Below are 24,643 nucleotides of genomic sequence, written 5' to 3'. Positions count from 1 at the left end.
GCAGAGATGATTTTCACTGGCCAAAATGAATTTTAGTGTTTTGGTTTTACACATCTAAAATTCCTTTGTAAAAATGATTATTCTCTTTCAATTCATTCTCTCCAGAATAGCAAGAATGAAATGATCTTAAGAACAAACTGGACCACATTGTTTCTTTGCTTAAAATTCTTACCTCTGGTTCTTTCCCATTACATTTAGAATAAAACCCAAGTTTCTTCTCATGACCTACAGGTATTTGCATGCTGTAGCTATGCTGATCTTGCCACCTCCTGTGGCACCCTGTCCCGCTCCAGTGGGTTACACTATTATTCATTGGTCTTCCGTTTCCAACTTCCCTTACCACCATATCTACAGAGTAGGTACTTCCCACCCACAAAGTTCTGTCTTTGTTTCCGTCATAACTTGGAAAAGTTTATAATTAGTTTGTCTGCTCCATAGCTTGCTTACATATTTGTTTTTGTCTTCTTGTGCCCCTAGATAAGGAGCCTTGATGGCTCAGTGGTTAAGCACTCGGCTGCTAACCAAAAGGTCAGTGGTTCAAACCAACCAGCCGCTCCTCAGGAGAAAGTCATGGCAGTCTACTTCCATGAAGATTATAGCCTTAGAAACCCTATTAGGCAGTTCTACTCGGTCTTGTATGGTTGCTATGAGTCGGAATCGATTTGACAGCAGTGTGGATTTGGTTTGGGTTTATGCACCTAGATGGTAAGCCCCGTGAGGGCAGAACCATGTTTCTTCCTGTTTGTCTAGCACGTGGGGGCACATTTGTTGTTGTTGTTAGTTGCCATTGAGTCAGTTCTGACACATGGTGACCATTTCAGTAAATATTTGTTGAATGACAGTTTGCTAATTTCTCCTTTATAGAGAAATGGATACTTTAATTCTTAAAGGAACAGGTATTGCTGATCTGACAATCTATCAGATGATAAAGATCACAGTGGACCAAAAATAAATGATTTGTCTGTTTGGGTTAAATCTTTCAGAATTTAACTTAGATGCAATCAGGGAGGCTTTTCCGGATTGACTAAAGTTGGTCTTGTTTATTCAGGAGTACCTGGGTAGTACAAAAGGTTATATGCGCTTGGCTGCTAACCTAAAGGTTAGAAGTTCAAGTCCACCCAGAGAAGCCTTGGAGGAAAGACCTTGTGATCTACTTCTGAAAATGAGCCATTGAAAACCTTATGGTTCTGCTCTGACACACGTGGAGTCGCCGTAAGTCAAAATCCATTCAACAACAACTGGCTTGTTTGTTCTATGATACCGCGATACCCAATTCCTCACTTGACTCCTTGAGGGAGAAGCAGTTTAGTTTATCATTGTATTCCAAGCACCCAGCTTGGTGCCTGGCACATGGTAGGTGCTCAATAAATATTTGTTTAATGAGGAATAAGTGTTAGAATTGAGGTGTAGCCCAAGAAGCTACAGTTTTTACTCTGGTAGATTATGGAGCTCAGTGGTCCCAAGAATTACTTTGTTGTTCCTTATCTGTTTTTCAAGTTCACCAAATCATGATGTAATAATAATAAAAAAAAAATATATATTTTATTATGGAGAATTTTAAGCACATGTAAAAATAGTGAAATAGTATAATGAACCATCACCATGGACCTGTCAGTAGGTCCGGCTTCAGTAATTATCAACACGTGGCCAACCGTGTTTAAACTTACTTCTCCTATCCCTCCTCAATATTATAAAACAAATCCCAGACGTTGAATCATTTCATCTGTAAATACTTCAAGAAGGCATAATCAATTAAGAACTAGTTAACTCTTGGAAAACCTGATAAAAAAATTCCATTTGTCTCTTTGAATCTAATTGTAGATGCCAGCTGGTGAATTTCCATGTGCTAAGCCACTCCCAAGGCCTGACTCACTATTGAAAGCATATAATCCATTGTAACTGCTGAAATAGCAGCAGTTTGCTAGACTGTGTTATCATGGTTAAGTATGTTTCTATTGAATGGAGGGAAGCTACCGATAAGTAAAAACTCGCATCAGAAATAAATGTTTCCCTTGGGAGGTGTGTAAAGACGATGGTACTTTTTGACATTGTGCATTCCAGGCTTTCTTTAGGACTTGTCTGGAAAATGAACATCAAATATGGTTTGTGGATTGATGAAGTAAGTTCCCCTAGTTCTTTGTGGGTGAATTCGTGAGAGTCACAATTAGCGGTACAATGAAAAGTAATGGTGCTAGAAGACTTAGGGTGAGAGAGACTCCTAAGCCTTGGGAGGTAGAGGGTATAGAACTTGGGCCAGAGGAAAAGTCACATGCCTTGGAAGGGGTTACAGTTAAGTTTTATTCCAGAAGATAAAGTTGTAATCTGGGCGTCTGTTAACTAGCCTAGGTTAAGTAAAAGTTCCTTTAGGAAGAGAAGAGAAAGTGCTGTTTTCTTTCAGCAAATATTTTAAAGGATAAGTACTGTCTTGTAAAATTTGGAGATTGGCATGGAGTGAATGGTTGGACTAGAGCAGTGCTTTCTTGTGATCTTTTTTTTTTTGTGGAGAAGAAATGGGGCGAGGAGGGGTGGAAATAATCAAAACCACCTTTAACTGTTTTTTTAACCAACCACATAAGAGAACAGGACCCTGATTCTAAGGCCGCAAGTCCCAGCCCTGCTAGGATTGCAACCTTTCTTCTTAGCCTGAATCCCTATGTGAGTCTTTTGCACGTAGAATTGGTAGGAGATGGTGGATGTGGTGATGGCAGATTAATTCTCGGCAATTATTTTTTAAGTCTTCTCTTTTATTCCCTCTGTAAGGTCACAGCCAAGAAAACCCTATGGAGCAGTTCTACTCTGCACACATGCGGTCTCCATGAGTCTGAATTGACTTGATGGCAGCTAACAACAACAATAACATAACTCCTGTAGCCGTTAGTTAACTCTTCTGTTAAGTATTTAACACACAATGCCTTGCATAGGGATTTTGTCATAATCATTATGTATCCTTAGTATCTAGCACATGGTCACTTGGAAAATATTTGTTGACACATGGTGATCCCTTTCCAACTTTGAGATGGTATGATTTTGTGATTTCTCCAATGGCTGTGGCCCAGAATGTGGGAGTAGTGGTAGCCTTGTGTAGGCTCTCCTCTGTATTGTTCCTCTTCCTAGATATTCTGTTTGTTCTCAGGCTCTGGACCATCTATTTTTGGGACCTTCCAGGGAACAGAGGAAAGAAAAATTTGTGCTTTATCAAGAGGAGCATGACAGGCTGAAGGTGATCATTGTTAGGAGCACTGAATTTTCCTCCATTGCTGTCAGGGTGAAGAATTCAGTGTTGTTCCTGACAGGTGCCAGGAACTTATTCTTTTTTATTATTTTTCCTCACTACTGTGATTTGACCCCCTGCTTATTTCATCTGTTGCCCTTGGAACTTGAAATCACAAGACTGTGAGATGGAATGGATGTCAGTCTTGATCTTCAAGATTTAAAGGATATGGTCAGTCGCTGGAAATTAATGAGCCTCAGACTATATTCTGAGTATTTTTTTTGTCATCTCTATGGTAACTGCTGAACTAAAACATTAATTTGTCATAAAATTGTAGAGTCTAGGTCAGATTAGATCTATGGTTTATCATCTGTTGTTGTTGTTAGTTGCTGTCAAGTCTGTTCTGACTCATGGTGACCCCATGTGTGTCAGAGTAGAATTGTGTTCCATAGGGTTTTCAGTGACTGATTTTTCAGCAGTACATTGCCAGGCCTTTCTTCCAAGGTGCCTCAGGATGGACTCAAACTTCATCTCTTACAAAATAGGGAAATGGAAATGTCAGAGCAGGAATTGCCATAATTAATTCTTCCACTAGAAGTTGAAAGAATGTGTTGATTAACCTAGTATAGTTAATAAACAGGTCAGCATTTTTTTAGGAGAAAGCCAGAAAGCCCAGGTGGGGAGATATGCAGGACAAGCAGATAAGGCAGAGTATAGTACAGTTGTAACCATAGTGGACAAGATTTGAAGTGGCAGTGTAGTGAATGAGCGGTAAACTCTTCAACACTGAGAAGAGAACCATGATGAAGAGCCAGAAGATAAGATGCTTCTGTGTGGAGTGGAGATGGACCAGTGCCACAGGGACATCTTCAGATACGAAAGACTTTGAAGCCATAGATGTAATAACCCTCTTGTTTGGGTGTGGCAGTGTGTGCACATGAGTGGGAGGATGTACAGGGAGGGGAGAGCGTGCCACACTTGAGGCAGGCCTTCCCTGCAGGTTCTCAGACTTGGATGGTGGTGGAAATGTACTCCCTCTGGTTGCAATAACCAGCTAAGTCATTCAGCTCCTTCTGCAGCCACACCGGTAAGCATAGGAGAGTGATTGAGTCATCACGAAAACTTTAAATTACAAGAAACCTGAAATTGTTATTGGGGATCAGGGCTGGGAAAGAGACGTACTTTTCACCATGCACTTTGTTGTGCTGTTTTCTTAAAATCATAGTTATGTACTACCTTTTTTGAAAAATTAAAATAATTTATGTGAAAAAGCCAGGAAAATGTAAAAAAAAAAGTTCATTTTATCCTGTAAGAAAACGGGAATGTATAGTTTATATAAGACTAGCTGCAGAGGTGTTCAAGTCAGGTTTGTGGTCTAAAGAGTTTCGCTCTCTTATTTAGAACACTGAGAGACAATGGGCTTGCTCCTTCTCCTGTGAGCCTCGTGATTAATTGAGGTTTGCTGAAGTGTATTCTTCATCCATCCTGTCTGCAAATAACCACTTTATAGGGTTAGGAGGGTCAAAAAAGAGAAGATGTTCAAGTACTTGGAAACTCTAAAGTGGGTTTTGCTTTGTAGTTTCAAAACTTGAGAGTTGTATCTGCATGTCTGAAACTGCTGTGTCGGTCTTAATACACAGTGAGCTAGGAGATGCTCCCATGGCTTGTTTTGGAATGCTGGCAGCGGAAGGCAGACTGGGGAGCTGCCACAGAGTTTGAAACTTTCTGAGAAGCATATTCCTTATGAGCAAAAAGCTTGGGATTGTACTTTTTAATATTGTAGAGTATTGTGAATATCCTAGTACCTAAGAGCTAAAAGTCGGCAGTTCGAATCATGAGCCGCCCCTTGGAAACCCTGTGGGGCAGTTCTACTCTGTCCTACCTGTGGGGCAGTTCTATTCTGTCCTATAGGGTTGCTGTAGTGGGAATTGACTCCCTAGCAACGGGTTTGGTTTTTGGTCACTGAGCACGTATGTTAGGTTGAATGCTGCAGCTGGGTTGACCAGTAGGGCTACATAAGTCTTCATAGTCTTTCTTCTTCCCTTCTCTGTCTCCCTCCCTCCTTTGGTCCTTTCCTTTCTCCTCTATTCCTTCTTTCCTTTTGTTCCACATCTTAATTTTTAGATATGTAGTATATGTGGTATTTCTTCCATTTTCTCCTTGCCACCTTAACCAAATATATTAATTGCTTTAAACTCTATACAAGTTAGCTGTCGGAAAGGAAAGATTTTTGGTGAATATGAAAGGCAGCAGAGTATATTGCTACTTGCAGCTTTCTAGTCTCTTCTAGAGGAGTTGGTGGACGTGGCTAGGAACACCGTAGTCTCTTGATGGGGTGCAGTCCATTTAATGTTCTCTCTTTGGGTGTGGAAGAAAGAGCAAACATAAAATAGGCAGAGTGAATTTAAGATATTTTTCATAGGTATCCAGTTTGAGGAGATAGGCAACCATATCCTATTAAGGTTGACCACTTAAAAACCACGATTCGTTTATTTAATTGAGAACTATTTTTTCTCCCCCTTTGTTTTTAATGTCAGAGTTAAACCTCTGTATTGATTTTCTTCCCTCTTTCTTTTGTTCTTTCTCCTTTTTTCCCCTTCTATTTTCCTTTTATTCTTTGCATCCTCTCCTCCCCAAATTAAAACGAGACAGTAGCATTCTTTCAGAAGAAATGCTTATTTGAAAGAAGACCCTGAGTTCTATGAAACTGCATTTTTTTTGCGGGGAGGGGAAGGTGGGAAGTTTATTTTTTAGAAGGTAAGGATAATGCCTTTTTAAGATTGTAAAAAGTATTCTCATCCCCTTTGGAATGTAAGGAAAACTTCTTAAAATTCCAGCAGAGATTCTATGTGACAGTGTCTTCAGCCAAAAACACTGAAAATAATTGCTGTAGTTTTCCTCTGCCCAGATTTCTAAGGGATTATGTTTCCAAATCTTCTGGGCATGCACATCTAATTTAAAAATTTTCCCGGTTAGGGGATGGGTGTAGGTATTTGAACTCTTCTGTTGTAATTTCCAAAACATTTTTGTTTTTATAAAGCAGTGTTTTTAGTAGTATGTAGTAGAATAAATGCTTTGGGCTAGTAATTAGATTCTGGTCTTGAGTTTTTCTGTCATCAAGTCCCAGAACCCCTTTGTGTTCTGGTTCCCCAACTGAGAAATGAAGGAGTTGGATGTGTTAGCTTCTAAGGTTCTAGTTATAAAAATTTGGTGATTCTATGTTTTACTGGCATTTTCCCTAAGGCTGATAAAGGAGTAAAAGAATTTTTCTTATACTACTGTTCATATAAAAATAGCGTTTATTTCAATATGAAGTGAGTTAGACTTGAATGCTAAAAGGTCTTAGTCAGTGGATGACTAAAACAACCTTTTTATAAGGTGGTCTCATGTAGAAATCAGTTTCAAAATATATTCCCTGACAACTATGAACTAAAATGCCAGGATCTCATCTTGAGATTAATGTAAGAAATTTGTCATTAACTTGTATCTTATTTCTATTCAGATATTTTTAAAAGTAACTCATCACTGCTTAGGAGTTGACTTTTTCCTGCTATCGTTTCCAGTGAAATAGTGTTTACTAATTGTCCCCAACTTCCTTCTCCTGAGAATAAAGGATTGAGCTCATACCTTTGCATAACGATCTAGAGAGTATTTTAAGCATGGCATGTTCAAACCTGGCTGACTTGATTAATATGTGGACGAACTAGCACATTAGAACATTTTTTAAGTTTCAAGCCAAAAATTGTGTTTTAAATGAACATGGGCATTTATAAAATTAATACTTCAGCCTTGAATAGCACAGATGTTCATAATGCTTGTTGCTCTGGGTGACTGAAATTTTCAGCGAGGCTCTTGCTTGCCCTGCACATTTCTTCCTCTGCTGTAAGCAATGCCAAGAGCAGAGTCAGGAGACGGTTTGTGCCTTTGGCGCTCTGCTCCCCTCTGCTTTCAGCAGGGAAGAAAGCCTGCTGTTTTACTTCTTAAACTCCTACAATATGGAAAGTGTCTGTAAATAAGCCTTGGATTTTTTTATTGGACTTCTGAATATGTAACCTCCACTATCCATGACAAAAAATATAAATACCTATAGGACATCATGCTTGGTAAAGTAGAGGATCAGCGAAAAAGAGGAAGACCTTCAAGGAGATGAATTGACACAGTGGCTACAACAGTGGGCTTAAGATGGCGTAGGACCAGCAGTGTTTCGTTCTGTTGTACGTGAGGTTGCTATTGGTTGGAACTGACGCAGCGGCACTTAACAACAACATAGCTATACTATATACAAAGTTACAGCACTATTATCAGTGAGAAAGGTCACCAGCTGCAATATCCAAGTTATCAATTAATTTATCACGTCTCAGTTGGCATGGATGAGGGCCTAGTTTTGCTGTCAAGCAAAAACTAGTGTGATTTTCAGTCAGTAGTTTTTAGTGAATCTACCAAAAAAATATGTTCATTTTTTGTGTATGAATTGTTGGTGTAATTATGAAACAAATATACTCATGAAAATGTAGATGGGAGTTAGGTTTTGATAAATTGAACCATCTAAATGTACTAAGGAACCTGACCTTTTGAAAGAACTGTTGTTACTCATTTTGTAAATTTGAGTCAGCCTTCAATTAACAAGTATATAATGAGCACCTGTTATGTGCCAGACATTGTGCTAGGTGCTGGGGGAGACAGAGTTGGATGAGGACAGTTCCTGTTCAGACAAATAAGAGAAAGAAAAGGAAACTTGGGTACAATAAAATGTTTTAACTGCTATAATGGAGAAATGGGTAAAATGCTATGGGGGCATAGAGGAGAGGTGACTAGATTAACTCTGAGGATTAGAAAAGTCTTTAGAGAAAGATATTTCAGTTGGAATTTAAAATAAATTATTAAAACAATGGCTACATTTTAGTGAATGCCTAGTGTATGCCAGGATTAGTTAATGTTACCAGGGAAAATGGGGGAAGAACATTTAGGGAGTGGGAGAAACGTGTAAACATACGGAGCTATCGGAGGTTGTGTGTCCAGGAAGAAGTTCAGTGGCCAGAGCATAGGCTAGTAACACTTGAGTGGGATCAGATTATGAAGGACCTCAGTCACCGTGTGTCCATTCCTGGCACCATGCTTTTGTTCTGTTTTCTTGCCTGGAGAATCTTTCTCCCTTCTTTGTCAATCTAATCTATATTTAAAGGTCCAGCTTTAGGGCACCTATGATGTGAAGCTTTCATCCCTCTTTTCTAAGCTTATTGATTTTTTTACTGAGTGATTACACATAGAAGCTGTACCTCGTAATACAACACTCCATTGCTTGAACTGTTTCTTGTAGTTTAGTCTGATTTCTCCAACTAGTTTCTCAGTTCCTAAAGGGCCTCCTCTTCAGCATGTGGTATCGTGCTTACCACGTTGTGGAGACTCAAGAAATACATAATAAGTGAAAGAATATGGAATATTTATAGATATAAATATAGGAGCCCTGGTGATGCACTGGTTAAAGTGCTCGGCTGCTAACGAAAGGTCGGCGATTCAAACCCACCAGCCAATCTGTGTGAGAAATATGTAGCAGTCTGCTTTAAGATTTACAGCCTTGGAAACCCTCTGGAGCAGTTCTTCTCTCTCCTTTAGGGTCACTGTGAGTCAGAATTGATAGCAGTGGGTTTGGTTTTCTTATAGATATAAACCATTGAGACAGCTTGACTGTAATGATTGAGATTGCCCAAGTTTATTTAAATGGCGTTCTTAACGCCAGTAAGAGCAATTTTTTCAGAGATAAAGATTACTTGTCATTTGGGTGTAAAATGGATTAATGAGTACCTATCTCATAGGGTTGTTGTGAGCTTTAAATTAACTACTATTTTAAAGCACTTAGAATTGTGCCTAGCATATAATAAGTGCTCAATTAATGTTAGCCATTATTTAAAATCACTTGTGTGGGCCTTTTTGCCAGTGACAGAGTTCAATCACTGTGGATAGAAAGGAGATAGGAAAGAGCCTCTTACCTTTGAAGCCAAATGCCCTTAAGGAATTGGAAGAGCTGATTATATTGCATGAACTTTTATTTTTCTGTTTGTGTTTTAGTGATCGAAAGGTATGGTTGGCATGGAATTGAATTTCATCTCTCTGTGGGAATTGTAAACAAGGTAGGTCCCAGGTTCATTTACTCTTCCCTGCTCCTTTTCTAATGTGTTTGTTAGTCTTTTTCAGTTCTGTGTAACTAGAATAGATCAGATTTGATTATTGTTTAGGGAAACATTGTCTTTTGTGGTCTCACTCAGCATGGTCCCAGGATAGTCTGTCACCATGGTTTGTTTATGTCGTGTTAGAAGTGGTCAGAAGATTTGGGGCTGGTTGTTAAAATTTTGGTGATCATAGGACAGAACCATCAATTTACACATACACACCCTGATTCAATCCTTAGAGGGCACAAATTTTTGTATTGGTGCCCGTATGCAAACTTATAATAAGGTAGTGTGTAGTGACAAGCTAGCTAATTCTGGTTACTCTAAATTCAGTAACCTGTGTGGAATCTAGATAGAATAGCTAGTAGACTAAATTCAAAGAAGGGTCTATCTTGACTGTAGCCAGGCTGTCACTGCAACTAAAAATTTTGTTACTGATGATAGGATATGCTCATCTGTAACCACTAGAGTTTGATTTGACATAGCAAGCTTGTGTTCCTGTCTTAAGCTTGTGTTCCTATCTTAAGCTCTGGGGCCTGAAAAAAAGTACACCAGATATGACTTTGGCTCACGTATATATCTTGTGTCAAATGCTCACAAGAAGAGCTATAGATGGCAGCTTCACACAACTCTGCAAACCTATGTATTTTTATCAGAACATTTCCTGTCAAAGCGAGGACTAGTGCTGGTTCATTGCTCTTGGTGCAGAACACTTGGATCACTTGGAGAGTGAACTTGATAGCCAAAACAAGTGACCACGCCCCCACCACCACCTCCAGCCAGGAATCCTGTGAACTTGTACTTGGGGGTCTATGGTTTGTTGTCAGCCTTTAGACTCTTGTTGCACTTGCAGTGTGGGTTTTTGAGACTAGCCTTCTCTCAGTTGCAAAGAATACCTGTAAACTTGTTGCTGTTGAGTCAATTCCAACTCATAATGACCCTATAGGACAGAGTAGAACTGCATCATAGGGTTTCCAAGGAGTGGCTGGTGGATTCCAACTGCTGACCTTTAGATTGGCAGCCGAGCTCGTAACCACTGCACCACCAGGGCTCCAAAGAGTAGGAACCTTTAATGAATTGCCACAAACGAAAGCAGTTGAGCCTTTCCTATAGCAGAGGGAACATAGTCCTTGGAACTGACACTGCTGCTGCCTGGGGAGAGAAAGAGAGGGGAGATTAATGTTGAACTCTGCAAATGAATCCCTTCATCATCAGCTGGTGACCTGAATTTGCAGAGTCTGATCTGGCCAGTCAGGAAAATTATTTTCTTTCTATTGTCCTGCTTTTATATTGGGTAGTAATAAACAGGAGGAGTCCCCGGGTGGTGCAAACGGTTAAACGTTCAACTACTAACCGAAAGGTTGGCGATTCGAATCCACCCAGAGGTATCTCGGAAGACAGGCCTGGTGACCTGCTTCCAAAAGGTCACAGCTTTGAAAACCCTATGCAGCAGTTCTACTTTGCACACATGAGGTCTCCATAAGTTGGAATCAACACAATGGCAACTAGCTACAACAACAACAATAAGAACTAGGAGTTACTTCATGGAGATTCTATAAGAATTAATGAATGGAGGGAAGGTAACTAATGTTTATTGAATGCGTACAAAGGATTAGGCCATGGTACTGGGAACTTTCATGTATGTTCTTTTATTTAATAAAGTTCATTGATACGACAGTTTTTCAAGTCTAGGTGGAAAATATTATTGTGACTCTCACTATCTTGAACTGTTTGAGCCTTTATTATTGGCATTTAGGGGAAGTAGAATTATATGTTGTTATATATTATTTCATTTATGTCTGCTAGAACATTCTTCTATGATGAAGGAAAGAAATTGTCTACATGAGTCAGTAGAGTTTTATGTTTTTGTTTTTATTTTCTTGGCTTGCTGCTGACTTGGCCAAAGGCAGGGAAGAGACTAACAGGTCTGAAATTAGAGACACCTATGCTGATTTGGGAAGTTGAGACTCTTGACCCATGGTTTGCTGAAGTTGGCACAGGGGAGGTCAGAGTAGGTTAGTATTTTCAGAGCTCAAACCTGATGTGAATTGTGGTTGTTTATAGATGCAATTTTGAGTGATCTCTGTTCGTATTTGCAAATAGGGTAAACAAAATACCATACTGCTGTTTTGGTGAACTTCTGCAAAAGTCCCTGAACCAATACAAATTCATCTTCTCCAAAAATACAAAAAAATTTCTCATTTTGTTGTTTCAGCTGGGTAAGGGAAATGACTGTTATCATTATGCTTTAAAGAAATTATCATAAATACTTTTAAAAACAATTTTGATTTTCGGCTTTAAAATTTTCTCTTGAAAATTTTCTTTTGTTGGACATACCATCTCTAGATCCCTCAGGCATACTGTGGGATCAGAATAAATGGGTATGCTTCTCCTAAATGTTATGAGATTAGAGCTGAAGCATTCCTTCTCTTTATCCCATGTTTAGAGTTTCTTTTAAATCTGTTGTCTTTATACTCTTAAATAAATTATGGTTTTAGCAAGGTCTTTGGAGAGTTACCCAAAGAAACACAATACTGTCCTTTCAGGGGCTGAAATGGACACAGTAATATTTCTTAATCTATGAAAAATTTCATTGTTATTTTCATGTCTGTTGACTGAATACTGTACTTTATCTCGTGGCTACCTCCTTTTTATAGTTTAGCCAGAGAAACCCTAGTAATGTAATTTTTCCTTCTTGCTTCTGTGAACACATACCACTTTTTACAAACAGCTTTATTGAAGCATAATTTACATACCATAAAATTTGCCTATTTGAAGTGTACAGTTCATTTATTTTTAGTAAATTTGCAGAGTTGTGCAACCATTTCCAGCACCCCAAAAATATCCCTTGTAAAGACCCCTTTTTAACTTCTTTTAAAGCTATCCGTAAATTTTGTCAACGTCTGCATCATATTTAATCTTCTTCCTCTTACAAAGTTTTCCATGAGTCTAGCTATTGCGTGTCTTCTTTCCCCTTCTTATTTATATTTTAGTATTTTATTGCCTGGTCAAACATAGCACTTTTTTTGTCATTTTTATTCCATTATCTCACCACTTTTTAAAAAGTATAACCTTTCTTGAAGGGACTTAGCTTTTATTCAGTTTTTTTTTCCCACTTAAAAAGATTTATAATGCCTCAGGCTTCTCAAAAAAACTATTATTCCTGGTTTTCTTGCTCACACCATTTGTTATTCATTTTTAAAGGAAATCATTTCTCTTGTTATTTTTCTTTAGCATACAGACTAGATATTTGCTAATTTGGAGAATTCTGCTCTGTACCTAAATGTTCAGATGCTCAATTAATAAGGTAAATGAATATTCTAGTACATTTGAGCTATCTGGCATATTAGCTATCTGTTTCTACATAAGAAATTATCTAAAATTTAGCAGATTAAAACAACAATAAGCATTTATTACCTCACACACTTCTGTGGGTTAAGAATCTGGGAGCAGCTTAACTGAGTGATTCTGGCTTGGGCCTCATGCGATTGTGCTCCTGATGTTGGCGGAGGGCTCTAATCATCTGAAGGCTTGACTGGGGCTGGAGGGTCCCCTTCCAAGATGGTTCACTCATATGCTAGTAGGAGACCTTAGTTCCTCACTTATGGCTGGCGGCTCCAATTCCTTGCTGCATGGACCTCTCCATAGGACTGCTTGAGTACTGTCATGATGTGGCAGCTGGCTTCCCCCAGAGTGACTGATCAGAGAGAGTAAGAAGGAAGCCACAATGCTTTTTATGACCTAGTCTAAGTAGTCTTCTGTCACATCATGTTCATTAGAAGAGAGTCACCAAATACACCCCTCACTCAAGGGGAGGGAAATTAGTCTCCACCTTTTGAAGAGGGGTGTATTAAAGAATTTGTGGATGTATTTTAAAACCACTATAATTGGTATTTGAATGACTTTGTTCTTGTTTTTAAGAGTCCTGTAGCTGCCCTCTTTATGCTTTGTTTCTAGTAGAATGAATTTAGTCTGTTTTTGTTTTGTGGTTCACGTGTTGATCTAGGTTATGTTTTTGTTTTTTTGTTGTTGTAATTTAAGTGCAAGTTTACAATTCAGGTTAGTCTCTCATAAAAAAATCCATACATACACTGTTATGTGACCCTAGTTGCTCTCCCTATGCTGTGACAGCACACCCTTCCTTTCCACCATGGATTTCCCGTGTCCATTCAACCAGCTCCTGACCCTCTCTGCCTTCTCATCTCGCCTCTGGACAGGAGCCGCCCATTTGTCTCATGTATCTACTTGAGCTAAGAAGCGCAGTATTCACGAGTATCATTTTATGTCCCATAGTCCAGTCTAATCTTTGTCTGAAGAGTTGGCCTCGGGAATGGTTTTAGTTTTGGGCTATCACAGAGTCCAGGGGCCATGTCTTCCGGGGTCCCTCTAGTCTCAATCAAACCATTAAGTCTGGTATTTTAACTAGAATTTGAGTTCTGCACTCCACTTTTCTCCTGCTCCATCAGGGACTCTCTGTTGTGTTCCCTGTCAGGGCGGTCATGGTGGTAGTTCTTCTGGTCTCAGGCTGATGAAGTCTCTGGTTTATGTGGCCCTTTCTGTCTCTTGGGCTAATACTTTCCTTGTGTCTCTGGTGTTCTTCATTCTCCTTTACTCCAGGTGGGTTGGGACCAATTGATGCACCTTGGATGGCCGCTCGCTAGTTTTTAAGACCTCAGACTCCATTCATCAAAGTGGGATACAGAACATTTTCTTAAAAAACTTTGTTATGCCAGTTGACCTAGATGTCCCCTGAAACCATGGTCCGCAAGACCCCTGCCCCTGCTACTCTGTCTCCCGAAGTGTTTGGTTATATTGAGGAAACTTCTTAGCTTTAGTTTAGTCCAGTTGTGCTGACTTCCCCTGTAGTGTGTGCTGTCCTTCCCTTCACTTAAGATAATTCTTGTCTACTTTTTGTTTTCGTTTCTTTTTGGTCATGAACACTTTAACATTTTAGTTAAAACTACTAAATAGGTTATAAATAAAACATGTTCTGTAAAGGTGAGATGAACTTCTCCCAAAATTCATGGCAGGCCATTTAGGTGATGAGAGTGTATGGTCTAGTTTACTTGTGGGTTTTAGAACTGGAGAAATCCCTTCCTGGTACCAGAGGCTTCTCTCTTTCTCTTCTCAGACAGGTTATGAAAGAGTAGTCTATACTTGCTGTTGTCACTTCTACATCTCTGTTCACTTTTTAACCTGTGTAGTTGTTCCCAGCACAAAGACACCAGCCTCAGAAGATCTGTGGGGGCTGAAATCTAGCCTGAGCCCTTCTTATCAAGAGTGTGCTCACCCAAAGAAGACACCTTCGAATTTGCACTAAGGTACCCTATGGTCTCACTAAAGTCCCCAGTAACTAGTTTTCCATATTGCCAAATCAATGAAAACTTCTTTCTTTATATTAATTGTTTCGTCAGCTATTTATTGAGCACCTTCTATGTGCCAGGCACTGTCCTAGGGACAGGATCCCTTTGAGGCATTTGATACTGTTAAAGATTTTATTTTTATCGAAACTTTCTGTCCCCAGGACAAGAGACAGAAAGAGTCAATTCTTCCCTTTCTTTTGTCCTTCCTCTTTGTCTTTATATATTTATATACAAAAACAAAACAAAACCCAAACCCATTACCGTTGAGTCAAATTCGGACTTATAGCGACCCTATAGGACAAAGTAGAAATGCCCGATGGGGTTTCCAAGGTTATAAATCTTTATGGAAGTAGACTACCACATCTTTATCCTGTGGAGCGGCTGGTGGGTTCGAGCCGCCAACCTTTCGGTTAGCCACTGTGCCACCAGGGCTCCTTATGCTCTTAAATGGTAAGCTTTTATTATGATTTTAGCAAGCTCTTTAGAGAGTTACCCAAAGAGACACTATACTGTCCTTTGGTAGGCTCAGTCTCTTTGGTGGGCGCCTTGTTCTCTGCTTGGCTTTTCCACGTTGATACTCTACAGGACTCTCTAAGCCTTTGGCTCTCATCACTCTCTGCCCTCCACAGGCTCTCCGAATCAAACCTCTGGTTTCAACCACAGCTTATTTGCTGTTGATTTCTAAGTCTATAATTCCTTCACCACAAACCACTAATAAACCCTAGACCTATCTATCCAGCTGTCTTCTTGACATCTCCACTTGGGTCTTCCATAGGTACCTTAAATTTAACATGTCCAAACTTGACTTATCCACCCCCTCTACCTTCTATATCTCTTTATTCACCCTCTGTATTTGGTGAGTGCAGCATAAATCATTTCTTCATTCATATTATTGATCATAGAGTCCTGAGAAGCAACTTAGACCCCTCCTGCTATTGCTTTAGGCCTTTTTTTTTTTAAAAAAAAACAAAAACAGCTTTATTGAGATACAATTCAAATGCCATGAATTCACCCGTTTACAGTGTACATTTGGAGTCTCTGGGTGGTACAGATGGTTAATGTACTTGGCTGCTAACTGAAAGGTTGGGGGTTTGAGTCCACCCAGATCACCTTGTAAGAAAGGACTGGCAGTCTACTTCCAAAAAGTTAGACACTGAAGCCCCTGTGGAGCACAGTTCTGTTCTGACACACATGGGATAGCCATGAGTCAGAAGTGACTTGATGGCAACTGGTTTTGGGTTTTTTTAAGCGTACAGTTTAATGATTTTTAGTATATTCTGAGTTGTGCAGCCATCACCACAATCAGTTTTAGAATGTTTTCATTACCCCAAAAAGAAACTCTGTGCCCATTAACAGTCACTCCCCACTTCCCTCTCCCTCAACCTCCTAGCCATTTGTAATCAGTAATCTACTTTCCGTTTGTATAGATTTGCCTATTCAGGGTATTTCATATAAATGGAATCCTATGATATGTAGTCTTTTGTGACTGGCTTCTTTCACTTAGCATAACATTTTCAAGGCTCATCCATGTTGTAGCATGTATCAGTACTTCATTCCTTTTTATGGCTAAATAATATTCCCTTGTATGGCTATACCACATTTTGTTTCTCTCTCCATTGATAGACATTTGGGTTTCTTCCATGTTTGGGCTATTATGAATATTGCTGTTATGAGCGTTTGTGTTTAAGTCCTTGTGTGGGCACATGTTTTCAGTTCTCTTGGGTATATACCTAGGAGTTGAGGCCTATACTTTTTATCCCCTATATTACTGCAGTAAAGGTCCCTAAGTGGTACAAACTATTTGCTTTCAGCTGCTAAGTGAAAGGTTGGTGGTCCGAACCCACCCAGCAGTACTGTAGAAGAAAGGCTTAGCACTCTGCTTCCATAAAGATTACAGCTAAGAAACCCCTATCGAGCAGTTCTACTCTGTAACACACAGGGTTGCCGTGAGTTGGAATCAACTCAATGGCAGTGGGTTTTTTTTTAATCACTGCAGTAGAATTCTAATTGGTCTCCCTGTCTCTTGTCTTGTCGCCTCTTTAATTTGTCCTCCATCTTGCTACCAAAGTGATCTTTCTGAAATGGAGATTTTATCATATCATACCACTGTTTCTGTCTTTTCAGTGGCTTCTTATAGCTGTGATCCAGCTCCTGCCTTTCTTTTTTCCTGTCATACTTTTCACTCGTGTTAGCCTGACTTCAACTGATGTCATGCTGTTACCCACTAAAAATTTCATATTTCTACCATTGTCTAGAATAGTTACTCAAGTCTCTTTGCCTAGGATATAACCATTGTTTAGAAATCAGCTTTGGTCCTATTTGTGGGAAACTTTTTATTATCCCTTGTTTGATTTAATTACACTTTCTTTCTGCTTTGGAGACCGTGAGTGTTACAAACAGTTAACGCACTCGGCTGCTAACCCAAAGGTTGACGTTTGGAGTCCACCCAAATGTGCCTTGGAAGAAAGGCTTGGCAGTCTACTTACAAAAAATCAGCCATTGAAAACCCTATGGAGCACAGTTCTACTTTGACTCACATGGGGTTGCCACTGAGTCAGAATTGACTCAGTGGCAACTGGTGGTATGTACTTTACTTTACTGTAAGTACACACCTTTATCATAATGCTTAGCAGAGTGTTCTATGGATATTGATTTTCTTGCTTGTTTCCACAGGTAGACTGCAAAACTCTTGAGGAATGGAGCCATATATATCTTCTTTGACATTGTATCCCTAGTGCCTAATAATTAAAACAATAACAACAACAAAAAAGCTAATATCTATTGGATGTTTTTACATTTTATAAAAATTTTAATGTATTATGTTAACATTAAAATATATTTATATATAATATAAAAAGATTAAAAATATATTTTACAGGTAGAATGACATTGACAACTCTTTGAAGTAGGTATTGTTATTATCTTCCTTTTAAAAATGAGACTAAGAACTTGAACAGACATTTCTCCAAAGATGATATATACAGATGGCAAATAAGCACATGAAAAGATGCTCAACATCATAAGTCATTAACCCAAAAAACCAAACCCATTGCCGTCAAGTCAATTCCGACTGTTAGCGACACTATAGGACAGAGTAGAATTGCCCCACAGGGTTTCCAAGGCTGTAAATCTTTACAGAAGCAGACTGCCACATCTTTCGCCTGTGGAGCGCTGGTGGGTTTGAATCGTCAGCCTTTTGGTTAGCAGCTGAGCGCTGTAACCACTGTGCAACCAGGATTCCTTTTGTAAGTCACTAGGGAATGCAAATCAAAGCCACAATGAGATGCCATTTTACACCTACTAGGGTGGCTGTAAGTAAAAAAACAAAACAAAACACCCAACCAAACAAAAAATAACAAATGTTGGTGAGGATGTGGAGATACTGGAACCCTCCTATACTGGTGGGAATATAAAATGGTGCAGCCACTGTGGAAAACAGTTTGGTGGTTCCTCAAGAGGTCAAAGATAAAAATTACCATATATGATCCAGTAATTCTACTCTTAGGAATATACTCAAAAGAATTGAAAACAGAGATTCAATCAGATTGTCATTAGGTGCCATCGAGTCAGTCCCAACTCATAGCAACCCTGTGTACAACAGAACGAAAGACTGCCCAGTCCCGTGCCATCCTCACAATCATTGATATGTCTGAACCCATTGTTGCAGCCACTGTGTCAGTCCGTCTTGTTGAGGGTCTTCCTCTTTTTTGCTGACCTTCTACTTTACCAAGCATGATATCCCTCTCCAGGGACTGGTCCCTCCTGATAACATGTCCAAAGTACATGAGTTGTAGTCTTGCCATCCTTGCTTCTAAGGAGCGTTCTGGCTGTAGTTCTTCTAAGACAAATTTGTTCATTCTTCTGACAGTCTATGGTATATTCAGTATTCTTTGCCAACACCATAATTCAAATGCATCAGTTCCTTAATCTTCCTTATTCGTTGTCCAGCTTTTGTATGCATATGAGGTGATTGAAAATACCATGGCTTGGGTCAGGTGCACCTTAGTCCACAAAGTGACATCTTTGCTTTTAACATTTTAAAGAGGTCTTTTGCAGCATATTTGCCCAGTGCGATACGTCATTTGATTTCTTGACTGCTTCTTCCGTGGGCGTCGATTGTGGATCCAAGTAAACGGAGAAATCCTTGACAACTTTAGTCTTTCTCCATTTATCATGATGTTGCTTATTGGTCCAGTTGTGAGGATTTTTGTTTCTTTATGTTGAGGTGTAATCCGTACTGAAGGCTGTGGTCTTTGTTCTTCATCAGTGAGTATGCTTCACATCCTCTTCACTTTCTGTGAGCAGGGTTGTGTCATCTGCATAATGCAGGTTGTTAATGAGTCTTCCTCCAATCCTGATGCAGCTTCTTGGATTATGTGCTTGGCATACAGATTGAATAAGCCTGGTGAAAGGATACAACCCTGACACATACTTTCCTGACTTTAAGCCAGACAGTATCCCTTTGTTCTGTTCAAACGACTGCCTTTTGGTCTATATACAGGTTCCTCATGAGCACGATTAAGTGCTTTGAAGTTCCCATTCTTCGCAGTGTTACCCATAATTTGTTATGATCCACGCAGTCGAATGCCTTTGCATAGTCAGTAAAACACAGCTAAACATCCGTCTGGTATTCTCTGCTTTCAGCCAAGATCCGTCTGACATCAGCAGCAATATCCTTTGTTCCATGTCTTGTTCTGAATCTGACTTCAGTTTCTGATAGTTTCCTGTTGATGTACTGCTGCAACTGTTTTTGAAGGATCTTCAGCAAAATTTTACTTGTGTGTGATATTAATGAAGTTGGTAATTTCTGCATTCTTTTGGATCACCTTTCTTTGGAATGGGCACAAATACTGATATCTTCCAGTCGGTTGGCTCGGTAGCTGTCTTCCAATTTCTTGGCATGGACAAGTGAGCACTTCCAGCGTTGCATCCATTTGTTTGAAACATCTCAGTTGGTATTCCATCAATTCCTGGAGCCTTGTCTTTCACCAGTGGCTTCAGTGCGGCTTAGACTTCTTCCTTCAGAACCATCGGTTCTTGATCATATGCTACCTCCTGAAATGGTTGAATGTCAACCATTTCTTTTTGGTACAATGACTCTGTGTATTCTTCCATCTTCTTTTGATGCTTTGTTCGTTGTTCAATATTTTGCCCATAGAATCCTTCAGTATTGCAACTCGAGGCTTGAATTTTTTTCTTTGATTGTTTCAGCTTGAGGTATGATGAGTGTATTCTTTTTTTTTGGTTTTCTAGCTCCAGGTCTTTATACATGTCATTATAGTACTTTACTTTGTCTTTTCGAGCTGTGCTTTGAAATCTTCTGTTCAGCTCTTTTACTTCTTCATTTCTTCCATTTGCTTTAGCTGCTCTACATTCAAGAGCAAGTTTCAGAGTCTCTTCTGACATCCATTTTGATCTTTTCTTTCCTGTGTTTTTGATGACCTTTTGCTTTCTTCATGTATGCTGTCCTTGATGTCATCCTAATGTTGTCTGGTCTTCAGTCATTCGTGTTGATTGCATCAAATCTGTTCTTCAGATGGTCTCTGAATTCAGGTGGAATATGCTCAGAGTTGTACTTTGGCTCTCATGGACTTACTTTGCTTTTCTTCCGCTTCAACTTGAACTTGCATATGATCAATTGATGGTCTGATCTACAGTCGATCCCTGGCCTTGTTCTGACTGATGATATTGAGCATCTTCAACATCTCCTTCCACAGATGTAGTTGATTTGATTCCTGTGTATTCCACCCGGTGAGGTCCACGTGTATAGTCGCAGTTTATGTTGTTGAAAAAAGGTATTTGCAATGAGTAAGTCATTGGTCTTCCAAAATTCTATCATGTGATCTCTGGCATCATTTCTGTCACCAAGGCCACATTTTCCAACTACTGATCCTTCTTCATTTACAACTTTCATATTCCAATCACCAGTAATTATCAATGCATCTTGAATGCATGTTTGATTAATTTCAAACTGCAGAAGTTGGTAAAAATCTTCAGTTTTTTCATTTTTGGCCTAAGTGGTTGGTGCATAAATTTGAATAATAGTTGTATTAACTGGTCTTCCTTGTAGGTGTATGGATATTATTCTATCACTGACAGTGTTGTACTTCAGGATAGATCTTGAGAGGTTCTTTTGGCAATGAATGTGATGCCATTTTCTTCAGTTTTTCCTTCCTGACACAGTAGACCATATGATTGTCCGATTCAAAATGGCCAGACCAGTCCATTTCAGCTCACTAATGCCTAGGATACTGATCTTTATGCGTTCCGTTTCATTTTTGAGGACTTTCAATTTTCCTAGGTTGATACTTCTTAAATTCCATCTTCCAATTTTTTTCTATTGTTAACTTTTCTTTTTAAATTTTTATTTATTGTGATTTAGGTGAAAGTTTACAGAGCAAATTAGTTTCTTATTAAACAGTTAATACTCAGATTGTTTTGTGACATTGATTGTGAACTCCACGATGTGTCAGCACTCTCCCCTTCTCCACCCCAGCTTCCCTGTTTCCGTTCGTCCAGTTTTCCTGTCACTTCCTGCCTTCTCATCTTTGCTTTCGGGCTAGTGTGCCCGTTAGTCTCGTATACATGATTGAACTATGAAGCACATCCCTCACCTGTGTTATTGTTGGCCCTATAGACCTGTCTGATCTTTGGCTGAAGGGTGAACTTACAGGAGTGGCTTCAGTACTGCGTTAAAACGGTGTCCGGGGGCCATACTCTTGGGGTTCCTGCAGTCTCTGTCAGACCAGCAAGCCTGGTCTTTATTTTCCCATGTTCCAGTTATTAATGAATGTTTACACCTGTTCCTTCTCATTTTTCAATCGTGCCACATCAGCAAATGAACCTCCTTAAAGCTTTACTCCATCTACGTCATTAAGATCAATTCTACTTTGAGGAGACAGCTCCTCCCCAGTTGTATTTTGAGTGCCTTCCAGCCTGGGGGGCTTCTCTTCTGGTGCTTAATCAGTGTTGCGCTTCTATTTATAAGGTTTTCACTGGCTAATTTTTTTAGATCGCCAGATCCTTCGTCCTAGTCTGTCTTAGTCTGGAAGGTCCACTGAAACCTGTCCACCATGAGTGACCTTGCTGGTATTTGAAATACCGGTGGTGTAACTTCTAGCATCATAGCAACACACAGGCCACCACAGTACGACACAACTGACAGACAGGTGGTGCCTAAAACAGGTATCTGTATGCAAATGTTCATAGCAGCATTATTAATAGTATACAAAGGTAGAAACACCCAACAGATGAATGGATAAATAAAATATGGTTTATCCATACAGTGGAATATCACTCATCCAAAAAGGAATGAATTTCTGATACATGCTACGTGGATGAACCTTGAAAATTTTACGCTAACTGAAATAAGGCAAATGCAAAAAGACAAATATTGTGCAATTCCAGTTACGTGAATTATCTAGAATAGGGAAATTCATAGAGAGAAAAAGTAGATTAGAAGTTACCAGGGGCCGAGGATAGGGAGGAATACGGAGTTACTGCTTAATGGGTATAAATTTCTGTTTGGGGTGATAAAAATTTTGGAAATGGATAGTGGTGATAGTTTCACAACATTGCGAATGTAATTAATGCCACAGAATTGTGCACTTCCAGAAGGTTAAAATGGCAGATTTCATGTTATCTACATATTACCACAGTAAACATTTTTTCTAAAAAATAAAAAAATGAAGGTACCACAGCAGAGAGATTGATTAATTTGACAAAACTCACACAAATAACAAGTGATAGAGCTGGGATTCAAACCTGCTTATTTTGATTCCAGAATCTGTGCTCTTAGTCATACAGCTATGCTGCTGGCATGGGGTCTGACACAAAGATGTTTAATAAATATTGAAGGATGAATGAATGCTCACTGTTTCTGCATATGGGGCTTATTTTTACTACAGAAAACTGTAGTGTTTGTATTTAGGGTTATTATAATCAAAGGCAGATAGGGAGTTTCAATCATGCTGGTCTGAATTCCTTACTCCCTGACTTCTGTGTCTTGATTCATTTCTTTTTCCTACTTTTACAAAAGAAAATAATTTTATTATTCTGCCTGAATGCCTCAGGTGATATTTATGTTAAGATTCCTGAGCTTTGTGTCTTGAATTATTTCCCACTACAACTTTTTATTTTAAAAATATTTAAACCTTCAGAAAAGTATTAAGAATAATACATTGATCACCCATCTACCCTTTTGACTAGATTGACCAGTTGTGAACATTTTGCCACATTTGTGTGCTCTCTCTCTACACACAACACGCACACATACATACATGCACACACACGAATTTATGTTTTGCTGAAATATCTTTATTTGGGGGTTACCTGCAGACATCATGACACTTTACTCCTAAATAGTTAGCATTCATCTCCTAAGAATAAAAATTCCATATTTCTCTTATACAACTGCAGTACAGTTACCGCACTCAGGAGCTTTAATGTTGACATATCATTATTTCATATACAGCCCATATTCAAATTTCCCAATTTGTTCTCTTTATGTCCTTATTGCTTATTTTTAAAAATTTAAAATCTAGAACCACGTATTACATTTAGTTATGTCTCTTGTACTGTAAACAGTTCCTTAGAACTTGTTTTGGGGAATGGGAGTGTCTTTCGTGGTACTGACATTTTTGAAGACCACTTGTTTTGCAGAGTATCCCTCCATTTGAATTTGTTTCCTCTTGAGCAGCTTTAGGATAAACATTGTGGGCAGGATTTTTTATCCTTCTTAATGCTTAACATCAGAAGGCCTGTGACGTTAGTTTGTCCTATTATTAGTGATGTGAAATCTCATCATTTGGTTAAGTTCTTGTCTGCCAGATTTGTCCATTGTAAAGGTACCTTTCTCCCTTAATAATAATTAATCTGCAGGGTGATACTGATTATTTCCTTTTGATATCTATTGTGGTTGTCACAATAGAATGCCTCTTAGCACAACAAACTGAGCTGGCTAACAGTGTTTATAAAGTGAGTATCTATTATGTACAAGGCAGTATGTACAAAATGGAGTTCAGAGTTTATTTAGTTTGAGCTTCTTTGTGATATGGAAAGTACAAAATTTAAGTGCAAAGTTTAAATACAGTTGCTCAAGAGTTTTGGATGAAAATCTACAGTTTACCTTGGGTTATAAGGAATTTTTACGATAACCTTTTCATAGTTGCACTTCAGTGGAGTATTAATGTTTTTCATAGTTTTCAGACAGGTTCTTTCCTGCTTTTAAAATCTGCTCCTCAAGTCTCCTTCTGTGCACCTTGGAACAATAAATCTGTTAGTGAGGGCTTTGGAATTATCTGGGTTTGAACCCTGGCTCTGCTACTTAAGCATTGGATGATTTCAAACAAATTATTTAACCTCTCTGTATCTCAGTATTGTCTTTTGTATAATAGGGTGAATAATAATACCCCTGCTGTGAAGATTAAATAAGCATTTAGCTCAGTTTCTGGTCACAAAAACAAGAGAAACCAATCCCATTGCCATCAAGCTGATTCCAACTTATAGTGACCCTATAAGACAGAATAGAGCTGCCCCATAGGGTTTCCAAGGCTGTAGTATTTACAGAAGCAGACTGCCACATCTTTCTCCTGCAGAGCTGCTGGTGGGTTTGAAGTGCCAACCTTTCAGTTAGCAGCTGAGCGCTTAACCATTGTGCCAGCAGGGCTTCTTCTGATCACAAGTATTCAATAAATGTTCTTCTCAATCTGGAAAAAATTCTTACATATTACTCAGTGACTTTTTCCTTAAATCTGTTTACTAACATGTACATATAAACATATAAGTGTACTTTGTTCAAGGAAATAACCTTAGACATTTCTTTTGTAATTCTCTTTGTCTTATCCTTTTTTAGTAAAACTTGTAACTTAGAATACTTGTAGAATCCATGTGTTATGTATATA

General features: G+C 39.0%; 1 protein-coding gene across 2 annotated transcripts in view; it reads left to right on the top strand.

The window, feature by feature from the left end:
- The window catches only part of MRTFA (myocardin related transcription factor A), a 253,745-nt gene that overhangs the window by 20,892 nt on the left and 208,210 nt on the right, over positions 1 to 24,643 (top strand). For both annotated transcript variants that reach the window (XM_012554833.2, XM_004373886.3), the window contains exon 2: positions 9,278 to 9,339. The gene's annotated coding sequence lies outside the window, so the exon portion shown is untranslated. The remainder of the gene's footprint in view (positions 1 to 9,277; positions 9,340 to 24,643) is intronic.

Source organism: Trichechus manatus, unplaced genomic scaffold (assembly GCF_000243295.1).
Source record: "Trichechus manatus latirostris isolate Lorelei unplaced genomic scaffold, TriManLat1.0 scaffold00027, whole genome shotgun sequence".
Taxonomy (NCBI): Eukaryota; Metazoa; Chordata; class Mammalia; order Sirenia; family Trichechidae; genus Trichechus; species Trichechus manatus.
This window is presented reverse-complemented; position numbering and strand designations above follow the sequence as displayed.